Below are 10,760 nucleotides of genomic sequence, written 5' to 3'. Positions count from 1 at the left end.
CATTTATCTCACATAAAAATTGTCTAACAGCCATAACATATAGACAGGGGACCTTAGCCTTGTTTGATTGTATCTTCTTTTGTCATATTTGGTTGTAGTCTCTTGGAGTCCTGCTGATTTCTGAAGGGAAATGGATGGATCAGGGGCAAGGGGACAGCTGGGAGAAGTGGAGGAAGGGGAAGCTGTGGTCAGGATGTATTGTAGAAGGGAAGAATCTATTTTCAACAAAAATAAATAAAAATTTGTCCAATAATATGGTGTACTTCCTGAATACAATTTTCTTATTAGATGCATTTATTACTATAATTGCAAGTATTAAAAATTTAAGTTAAGTATTTTTTCTGGAAGATGAACGAATTCTCTGGACCTGGAATTCACAGAGATGGGAGCTAGCATGCTTTTACCTATAAGACCTTGTATTTTCCACTTGGGTGTGACTGATATTTTAGTGCAAAGGAATGAAGTTACAGCTTGGTCATGTTCCAAAATCAACCCCAAACTGACAGTTGCAGCTCTGGGTCTGGCTGTCTTGGTGAATGCTGACTGCCTTATCATAGTGAGAGATGCTTGAATTTGCTCTAAGACTGGGCTCGGATTTTATTTTCTGTTTTGTTCAGAACTCTTGCTTATCACTATTCCATAATGAATATATTTTTTTTTCCTCAGGAAAACAAAAACCATGAGTGGATGAATTTTCAATGTTATTAAAATGTTGGTGTATGCCAAGCACGAAGATATTGTTGTAGCTAGAGTTTTCCTGCCTTTCCCACAGTCAGGACAAATCTTTGTCACCCGCCAGTCCCACAGCCGTTCATACCCAACCAAGTAAACACAGAGACTCATATTGCATACAAACTGTATGGCCGTGGCAGGCTTCTTGCTAACTGTTCTTATAGCTTAAATTAATCCATTTTTATAAATCTATACCTTGCCACGTGGCTGGTGGCTTACCGGCGTCTTCACATGCTGCTGGTCATGGCTGCGGCTGGCAGTGTCTCTCCACCTCAGCCTTCTGCTTCCCAGAACTCTCCTCTCTCCTTGTCCCACCTACTCCCTGCCTGGCCACTGGCCAATCAGTGTTTTATTTATTGACCAATCAGAGCAACAGATTTGACATACAGACCATCCCACAGCATATTGTCTACTGTTGCACTAAAGTTCCAAGAACTTTAAATTTTTTAAGTATGCATGTGATGGTATACACATTATGAGCTGAACTCTGTTCATTTAAAAAATGTTCACTGAAGACTCTGACTGTGCATCCCTTAAAAGTAGCTGCATTTAGAAATAGGGTCATTAGCTAGGTATCAAGTTAAGATGAGGTCATCCATCTTGTTATAATAAGAAGTTTGTAGAGGGAAGACAAGTGGGAGACACAGACTAACTGGCACCTGTATGCTGCATAGAAAGGCTTCCATAGCATCCTTTTCTTCATGGTCTTCAGGAAGAATTGACCCTACTTTTGCCTTGATCTCACACTTCGAGACTCCACACCTGTGAGAATGTAAATTTCTGTTGTTTAATCCAACTAGAATATAGGAATTTATTATGATAGAAAAAAACCACAGATAAGATATGAAAGTATGCAGGGTGGTGATGGCACATGTCTTTAATCCCAGCATTTGGAAGGCAGAGGCCGGCAGATCTCTGTGAGTTTGAGGCCAGCCTGGTCTACAGAGTAAGTTCCAGGAAAGGCACAAAGCTACACAGAGAAACCTTGTCTCAAAAAAAAAAAAAAAAAAAAAACACCCCCCCCCAAAAAAATGAAGGTATGAATTTATTTTGGTATCTGTGTATGTAGAAGTGTGTGTGTGTGGTGGGGGAGGGAGGATGTGTTCCTGGGTGAGTATGAGAGTGGACATGTCACAGCTTGTGTGTGATGGACGGAGAATGCACTTAGGTGTCTGTCTTCACTTCCACCTTGTTTGAGGCAAGGTTCTTTTTTGTTGTTGAACCACTGTCTTCACCAAACTGGCTCCTGACCAGCTCAGATGGGTTTTCCAGTGTTAGCCTTTCTTCTTGCCCTAGGAGTACCGGCATTGCAGGCATTTATGTGGATTCTGGAGATTCAGATTGAGGTCCTCTGCTTGCATAGGAAGCACTTTACCGCCCCCCTCCAGCCCCTTCCCCAGCCCGGAATGGTCAATTACAGGCTGTGAAAATAAAACACATAATTTGTAAATGAAGTTAGATTGGTAGTGAACATTAGCTCAAATCTTGCTGAAGTTCTGGAGTGAGTTCATTTGTAAAATTTCAAGAACTGTGACTTTAAGAGTCAAGCAAAAAATACTGAAAACTCTACTTTCAAGGAAAATTTCTAAATAATATAAGTTGGGTACATTTGAAAGATATTTAGTTAAATCATAATTATTTTTATTGCTACATTATCCAATTTACATTAACTAAGTTTTTAATTTTTAGGGTTTTTGCTTTTACTGAAATAAGACTTTTTTCATGTAGTATATTCTGATTATAGTTTCTCCTCCACCTACTCCTCCCAGTTCCTTCCTACCACCCCTTGTATGAGGATCCACACCTTTATTTTCGTCTCCTTAAAAAACAGCCACCTAAGAAATAATAAAAATAAGATAATATAAAGCAAACAAACAACAATTTGAATACCACAAATCCAAAAAAGTACAAGAAAGAGCCAATGAGAAAAAAAATAGATGCAAAACACATACATCAGCACAAACAGGAATCCTATGAAAACACAAGAGTTGAACTAGAATAGATAGTTATGCATGGACAAGTAATGGGGTAGAACAGGATGATCAAATGTGAAGAGGGAGGGAAGAGGGGGGAGAGTTAAGGAGGGAAAATGGGGAGGTACACTTTCCAGTCCTGGGAATGGTTTATATCTAATAGAATTGTTGGCCAAAGGGGTCCTATTTGAACCCCAAACAACCCAGGCTGTTGTCAAGGTTATAATTGGTTGTTCTTTAACAAACTGATGGTAATGCCCTATTGCTGAAAACAACACCTACACATTTCATAGAACATGGAGAAGTTGAGCTATTGCTTATCTAAAGCCTTCATTCCTACTGATTAGTGTTCATAGCATTGGAAGGTACTCTGCACCCTGCCAAAGGAGACAGGTAAACATCAAACATGCTCAAAACCTTCATTCCACAGTGGTGACATACTTGAAAGATATCCTGGTGTAATAGTGGCACAAAATAGTGTGAGTAATCACCCAATACATGATTTGAATCAAGGACCATACCATGAGATGGAATCCATACTGGATGTTGCTTAGGTGGCCAAGAACCTGAGACTAGATAGGCCAGAAATCTATACGAAACCAAATATTAAGGTTCTGCTAAAGGAATATAGCAATAAAATGACATCTAATAGCATTCTGCTCTACTTACAGCAGAAGATTTTCCTCCTGTAGGAGATGTGGGAACAAATACAGAAACCACAGCCAGAAATTATTCAGTGAGTGGGAGACCTTTGAACACTCAGCCATATCTGGGGAAGTCTCAATCCAATCCCTCTCCTCAGGGCTCAGGAAGCTTTGTGGAAGAGTTTGGGGGGGCCCTCCCCAATCTTTTTCCCCCAGGGTACTTTTGAGGAGTGAGGGATAAGAGATTTAGATAGAAATATAGAGGGGAGAGAGAAACAGATAGAAACATAGGATAGCCTCAGGATGGCCTGGATCATTATCCACTGGCCCCTTCTGTCTCTTTCAAAGGGATTTTAAAGGAATTCCAAAGGGTGGAGCAAAGACCTCCCCTTAGCACAGCCAAGTGCAGACTCTTCCAATCATCTAGTAACCATGCATGTGGTCAGGCCATGCCCTAATGCAGCCCTGCTGGGTAAAGCAAGATCAGATCTTACTAGGAAACTTCTGTGGGCTCCCACAGAAGAGGTGACATAAAGAGTGTAAGAGCCAGAAGGCATGGAGGACACCAAAGAATCAAGACTATCTAGACAAAATTGGGCTGATGAACATACAAACTCACAGAGACTGAGGCAGCATGCCCAGGGCATGCATGAGTCTGTACCAGATGCTAGAGCCTTTGTTTCTAACCCAGATGCTGTCTCCAATGGATAAAACCACTTCAAAATGAAAAAAAAAAATTAGTTTTCTCCAAGGGAATCTCACTGGGGAAGAAAACCACTCTTAAGGGTAGATTCCACTTCCAGCAGTAGATAGTCAACAGAGAACTTAACAGCATTTTTGGAGGTTCCTTGTCTTATAATGTGAATCACACATTTTTTTAACCATAGGTCCTTTGCAAATATTTATTTTTTACTTATTTAAAAATTGAAATAAAATGACATCACTTCCCCCCTTTTTCCTCCAGCCTCCCCCAGCTACCCTCTCTCAAATCCTTCCCATATCCCCTTTCATTCTCAAGTTGACAACTTCTGTTTCTTTGATTATTATTGTTGCATGATATATATATATATATATATATATATATATATATATATATATATACATGTATGTTTATGCACACTCACATGTATGTAATGTGCACACACATGTATATGTAATGGGCTTTTGAGTGGGTTTACAGTACCAGTTACAGAGTCTGTCCTGTGTAGTGGGAGTCAAATCCAAACAGAAAGTGGTTGGTTACTCCTGTAGCAGTCAAGCCACTATTGCACAAGCTGGCACATCTGTATGTGTAAACAAGTTCGTTTACACATACAGATGTGTATGTCCATCTAACAAAGTATTAGTTGTTTCACTCTGTAGGTCTAAGAGTTCCCCAGCTATGGGTTCATGGGGGAGATTTCCAATACCAGGCATTATTTTTTCCAATGGAATAGGCCTTAAATCTAATCAGAAATCAGTAGTTATGGTAGACTCCATAACAATCATTTGCTACTGCACTCATGAGCATATCTTCCAAGGCCAGACATTACTAAAGCTCATAGTGTTTATAGTTGGACATATAGTTCTCTCGAGCATCATAGTCCTTTCTAAACTATAAATCAGGAAGAAGATTTCAGTTTAGGACTAGTTTGATTTCTAGGTGTCCTATGATCAAAGCATGTGATGCCTTCCATACCAGGGGAACCTCCCCCATGAAACACACACATACACACACACACACACACACACACACACACACACACACACACACACACACCATATACACACAAAAGAAAAAAGAAACCAAACATCTCAATTTTAAAATGGGTGGAACTGACCAGAGAGGTCTCAAAAGAAGATATACAAATGGCTAAGATTTATTATTAAAGTGTTCAACATTTTTAGTTGTCAGGACAATTTAAATGGAAACTACTTAGAGATTCTTCCATAACCCAGTCAGAATGACTAAGATTAAAAAAAAAAAAAAGACAACTAATGCTGCTATTAATGTGGGGAAAGGGGAAAATTCACTGCTGGTGGAATCAGGATGGTTGCACTCCCACCAGCAGTGAAAACTGATGAGGCCACCATGGAAATCAAAAGTATCTTAAAAAAGAAATAAATTTACCACATGATCCCCCTCTCCTGGGTGTATAGCCAAAGGAATCTATCTCTCTCTGAAGACAGACTCAACCATGCTCACTGATGCTCTCTTCCCAATGGCTGGGGAAAAGAAACAGCCTACATGTCCATCAACCCATAAATGGATTTTATAATAATGGATTTTTATTCAGCTATAAAAATGAATCATGAAATTTTCAGGTAAATGGATATAAGAAGAATAAATTCTCTTTTAAGGTAACCCAGACCTATAAAGATGAAAACATGTTCTCTTCATATGTGCATTCTGTTTTCAATCTTAAGTTCTGTGTGTTTAATTTGGAGTACAAGCAGAAGCCAAAAAAAAAAAAAAAAAAAAAAAAAAAAGCAAAAAATATAGAAAGGGGTCACTGTGGGTGGGAACGAAAGAAAAGAAAGATAGTAGAACACAGATGGCAAAGAGTGGAAAGAGGTAACAATGGGTTAAGGAAGATTTAAGTGTGAAGGGTTAGTGGAGAAAACTAACATGAAGTCCACTGTCTTGTAAGCTTCTCCTGGAAAAACACAAATGTATATGAAGACCTTAAAAGAAGTTCCCTGCATGCGGGTTACGTCACCTCCAAGAAGCCATTGGTTGTCAAACTAAAAGCCCAATTCTGGATGTAGGATACTTCGTTTGGAGTTTTTGCTCAGCGGGAACCCAGAGACCCCCAAACAAGCAACTTATTGCCATTTCTCTTGGTTGCCCATTATAAACATACTTGTTATGCCATTTAAATATTCTTAGATATTTTATTTGCTGCACCATTTAAGAACCTGAAGTACAGGACACACACACACACACACACACACACACACACACACACACACACACACGGGGCTGGGAAGGTGACTCAGCAGTTAAAAGTATTTGTTGCCCTTGCAGAATACTGGAGATCAGCTCCCAGTGTCCACACTGGTTCACAACCACCCATGCATCCAGTTCCAGGGTATCAGATGCCCTCTTCTAACCTTAGAGAGATCATGTACCAGGGATACATGATCACAAATACACATGCAGCCAAGACACCCACACATATAAAAGAAAAAATGTAAATACTTGAGAAAAAGAACTCTTTAAGAATAACGTCACTTATATATTGGAAGTCTCAGGCATTTAAATCATATGAAGCTGGATTCAGTATTTATAACTAAGTTTTAATGGTGAATGAACTAAGATTCTCTAAAGATGAGCTGCAAAGGCTTAGCAAATATGTCAAAGCCAGCACAGTCTGTTTTTAACAGTGTGATGAGTTACAGTGTGCCCAGCTATACCATGCAAGTCAGGACTTTAGAGGGCTTGTAGATTTCTGCAAGGGTCATCACAATTACATTTTAAAACCCCATTTCCCAACCAAGCAGATTCTCCACTCGCTGCCCTCATCCTTAGAGTTCATCTTGCTTCCACACTGAAGCCAAGACAATGGTCAGAACATTTTCTGTCTCTCCGCACACCCCTTTCCTTTATATTTTGTGTAAGCAGGATGATGCAGTGTGTAATGTTTTGAATTAGCTTCTTCTGGTCGGTGTGTTTCTGAGATAATCCTGTTAAAATTCATTCTTTCCTTGTGTAATAGTATCTCACTGTCCTAGCATGGCATGCTGTGCTTACCCACCCATCTGCTGATGGGGATATGGACTGTTTCCACGGCTTGGGTATTATAAATAATGCTATTATAAGCATTCGTGCACACATCTGTGTGAACATGTTTTGATTGATTTTGATAAAGTGCTTGTGGAATTTTGCTTATTCAGTCATTTTATGTTTAAGTAAGTTTTAAAGATACTTCTAAACTATTTCTGGAAATGGCTGTTCAGTTTTATGTCCTATAAGCAGTAGGTGGAGTTCAAATGTTTCCCATTTTTATCCCTCTCATAATTGTTGTAAGTTCCCTAGGGTATATGTGTGTATTATTCTGGCTTTAATTATACACACACACACACACACACACACACACACACACGTATGCATGTGTGTATGTTGCTGTTAATATATATATGCATATATGTTGCTGTTGACATGTCTAATAGCATGTATTTTATTTGGTTTAATTCTTTGCCTTACTGAACTGAAACTATTATTTTCATATATAGTGAAAAGGCTCATTTTTCAGACATTTTGTCTCAGCCAGTGACATTTCTGTACATCTTGAAAGTATCTCCTGAAGCAAAGCTTTTACTTCTGGTTCTGAAATGAGGCGGTATAAGTCTGCAGTCCTTGTTCCTTTTCACGTGGTTTTGGTTATTTCAGTGCTTTTCTATTTCCAACTAAACTGTGATATCATTTGATTTTTCATCAGTTTCCTTTTATTCTTTAGATTTCAAATGAGATCATCAGGAATACATTCATGGCTTTTAATGTTTTCTTTTTTGTCTTCACCCTGCATCAGCTATTAATACATTAAGAAAATAATGTTTCTAGGGCATTTCAATGCTATCATTTCCATTTTTAAGAATAATCTGGATTTTATGAGAATTGTTATTGATTTATTATTGTCATGGATTCCTTTAATTTTTTATATATCATTGAGTTTTACCTATAATAATTGCGTTGAAATTTTTGTTTGTTAAATCCAAGATCTAGGGCACACAGTTAGAGGACAATTTTGTGAAGTTACTTCTTTCTCTCAACCTTTCTCTGGGTTCCTCGGAATTGAACTCATATCATCAGACTTGGAGGCTTCCCTGCAGTGACTTTCTGCCAACTGCTTGGCATTTTCATTTTCTTTCTCCCTACCACACCCACCTCTCTTTCTTTCTAATGAAAATAAATACAATACATTCTCAATTATTTTTATAGCTCACAGTGAAAACGGCATTTTAAATAACATTCATGACAATTCTGAATTCTGATCACCCTATCTCAAGGTGATTGTTATCATTTTTTTGTTGTTGTTGTTAATGTATTGGTTTCTTTCTTCAGATACTCATTTTGGCCAAATCTATTTCCACTGTGGTGTATAGCCACTGATGTTTCTACTGAGTTTATTTTTGTTTTTAAATCTGGATCTCCAGAATTTTTCTCTGTGTACAGATTTCAGTTGCTGGCCGATGATTAGAAAAACATTGTGCTCAAGCATCTGAGGCCAATCAGCTTCTTTATGCCACCAACTGGATTCTGTGCAGATAGAGGAGTATGTTCAAGTTCAGATTCCCTGTGTTGGCCCTGGCTGCTCCAACAGAATCTTCCATGGCTTCTCTACACATATGTGCAGCCTCAGGGTGAACCTGGGCTGCATGTAACTGGCTCAAGCATGTTAACTGGCTTGAGTCTTTCGGTCTTGGCTTTGCATCTATGCACACTAGGAAGAATTTGTCTGCTTATTCAAAACGAACATGTTATCAAGTCTACAATAGTATTATCAAGTGTGGCTGCTGCTCACTGTTCCAACTTGAGTGAGTTCTCTTTTGCCCCAAAGAGCAAGCAGCTGGGTCTCTCAGCCCCTCTCCTCCTTCCATATCTACAGTCACTGGGCTGGGAATCAGGATGGTAACAGCCTCAGGCAATAAATGCAGCTTTCCTGCCATTCATTTTTTTTTTTCCCTTTTATTTTATTTTACAATACCATTCAGTTCTACATATCAGCCACGGATTCCCTTGTTCTCCCCCTCCTGCCCCCTCCCCTTCCCCCCAGCCCACCCCCATTCCCACTTCCTCCAGGGCAAAGCCTTCCCCAAGGACTGAGATCAACCTGATAGACTCAGTCCAGGCAGGTCCAGTCCCCTCCTCCCAGGCGGATCCAAGCGACGCTGCATACCCCAGGTTTCAAACAGCCAACTCATGCAATGAGAACAGGACCCGGTCCCACACCTGGATGTCTCCCAAACAGATCAAGCCAATCAACTGTCTCACCTGATATTCAGAGGGCCCGATCCAGTTGGGGGCCCCTCTGCCTTTGGTTCATAGTTCATGTGTTTCCATTCGTTTGGCTATTTGTTCCTGTGCTTTATCCACCTTGGTTTCAACAATTCTCGCTCATATAAGCTTTCCTGCCATTCTTCAACTTTTTCAGGCAAAAAATATTTTACAATATCAGGCTCAATTCCTAGAAAATGGAAATGGTTGTTTTTATGCCTTGAAATTTTTGAAGAGGGAAATTGCCAATCTCATTTTTGCATACCTGGGAAACTCTTGCTTGGAGGGTTAAGACAGTTTATCCATTGATGATCTGTTTGTGCAAGTGTGAAATCATGAAAATTTCATTTCTTCTATGATTAGTCAAAGAGCCTACTTGTTTCCCTAGCTATCATTTAATTGTGATCTCTGTCAGCTTTATTGCCTAGGCACCATTGTCCTGATCATTTTCTACTTTATTAAGACTATTGAGATGCTAGTGTTGTTTTCTCAGTTTCTGAAAATCAAATTCCTATTTTGATCATCTGTTGCCACCAACACTGTTGATTCATCTGTGCTCTCTGTTGCCCTACATCTACAGCTTTTTACCAAGGGCCAGAAGAGAATACTGTACATGAAAAATGCAAAAGAAAACTATGTAAAGAAGTTACATGACAAACTGAAAGGAACATGTGAGTAATTTTTATTTTGTAACTTTTCCACAGACTACAATTGAAATTTAATCTAAATAAATCTGATTTAAAATGATGTTGATTAAAATATTAATTATTTCACAATTAAAAATGAGTTTAAATAATCACAAAATATTTGAATTTTGTAAACCAAAAGTCCATTATAATTTTGTATAAATTCTTCAGGCATGGATCCTTGAAAGATAATGCTACAGAAAATTACAACTGAAAAGAAGGAAACTCATTCTCCATTTCACGGTGGCTTCCTTTTTACAGTTTGTATGTTTCATGGGTGTTTGGTTTATTTATGTTAGAATATTTTAAATCCTCAGCTTATATAGGTATTAAAAATTCTCAGAATCAAATCAATGGAATATCATTCTTTAGTTGTCTTCTCTATACATCTCCTACCTCAGTCATGTGAATGATAGATGCAAAGGGGTTCCCACAGTCTATACCGTCACAGTAACCTCTGGTAGAGGGTTAAATAAAATAATACTAGGATACAAGGTTAAAAAAATATAACTTGGAACTATTACATCCTTCTGGTAACCATAAAAATATTTTGTACTACATTAAAAATAAAATCTAAGAATGTTAAAATGTTTTATAAACAAGAATAGTACCAAAAGACTCACTTGAGATAAATAGCAATCAACCTAGAGTTTATATTCATTTTGTAGATGACACACATTATCGGTAAGCTGCTTATAGTGACGGGTTTAAGGACTCGCTAGGCTTTACAGATACAACCACAAGTCTA

The sequence above is a fragment of the Peromyscus leucopus genome, chromosome 3 (assembly GCF_004664715.2).
Source record: "Peromyscus leucopus breed LL Stock chromosome 3, UCI_PerLeu_2.1, whole genome shotgun sequence".
Classification (NCBI taxonomy): domain Eukaryota; kingdom Metazoa; phylum Chordata; class Mammalia; order Rodentia; family Cricetidae; genus Peromyscus; species Peromyscus leucopus.
The sequence above is the reverse complement of the archived record's forward strand: the minus strand, read 5'-3'. Positions refer to the sequence as shown.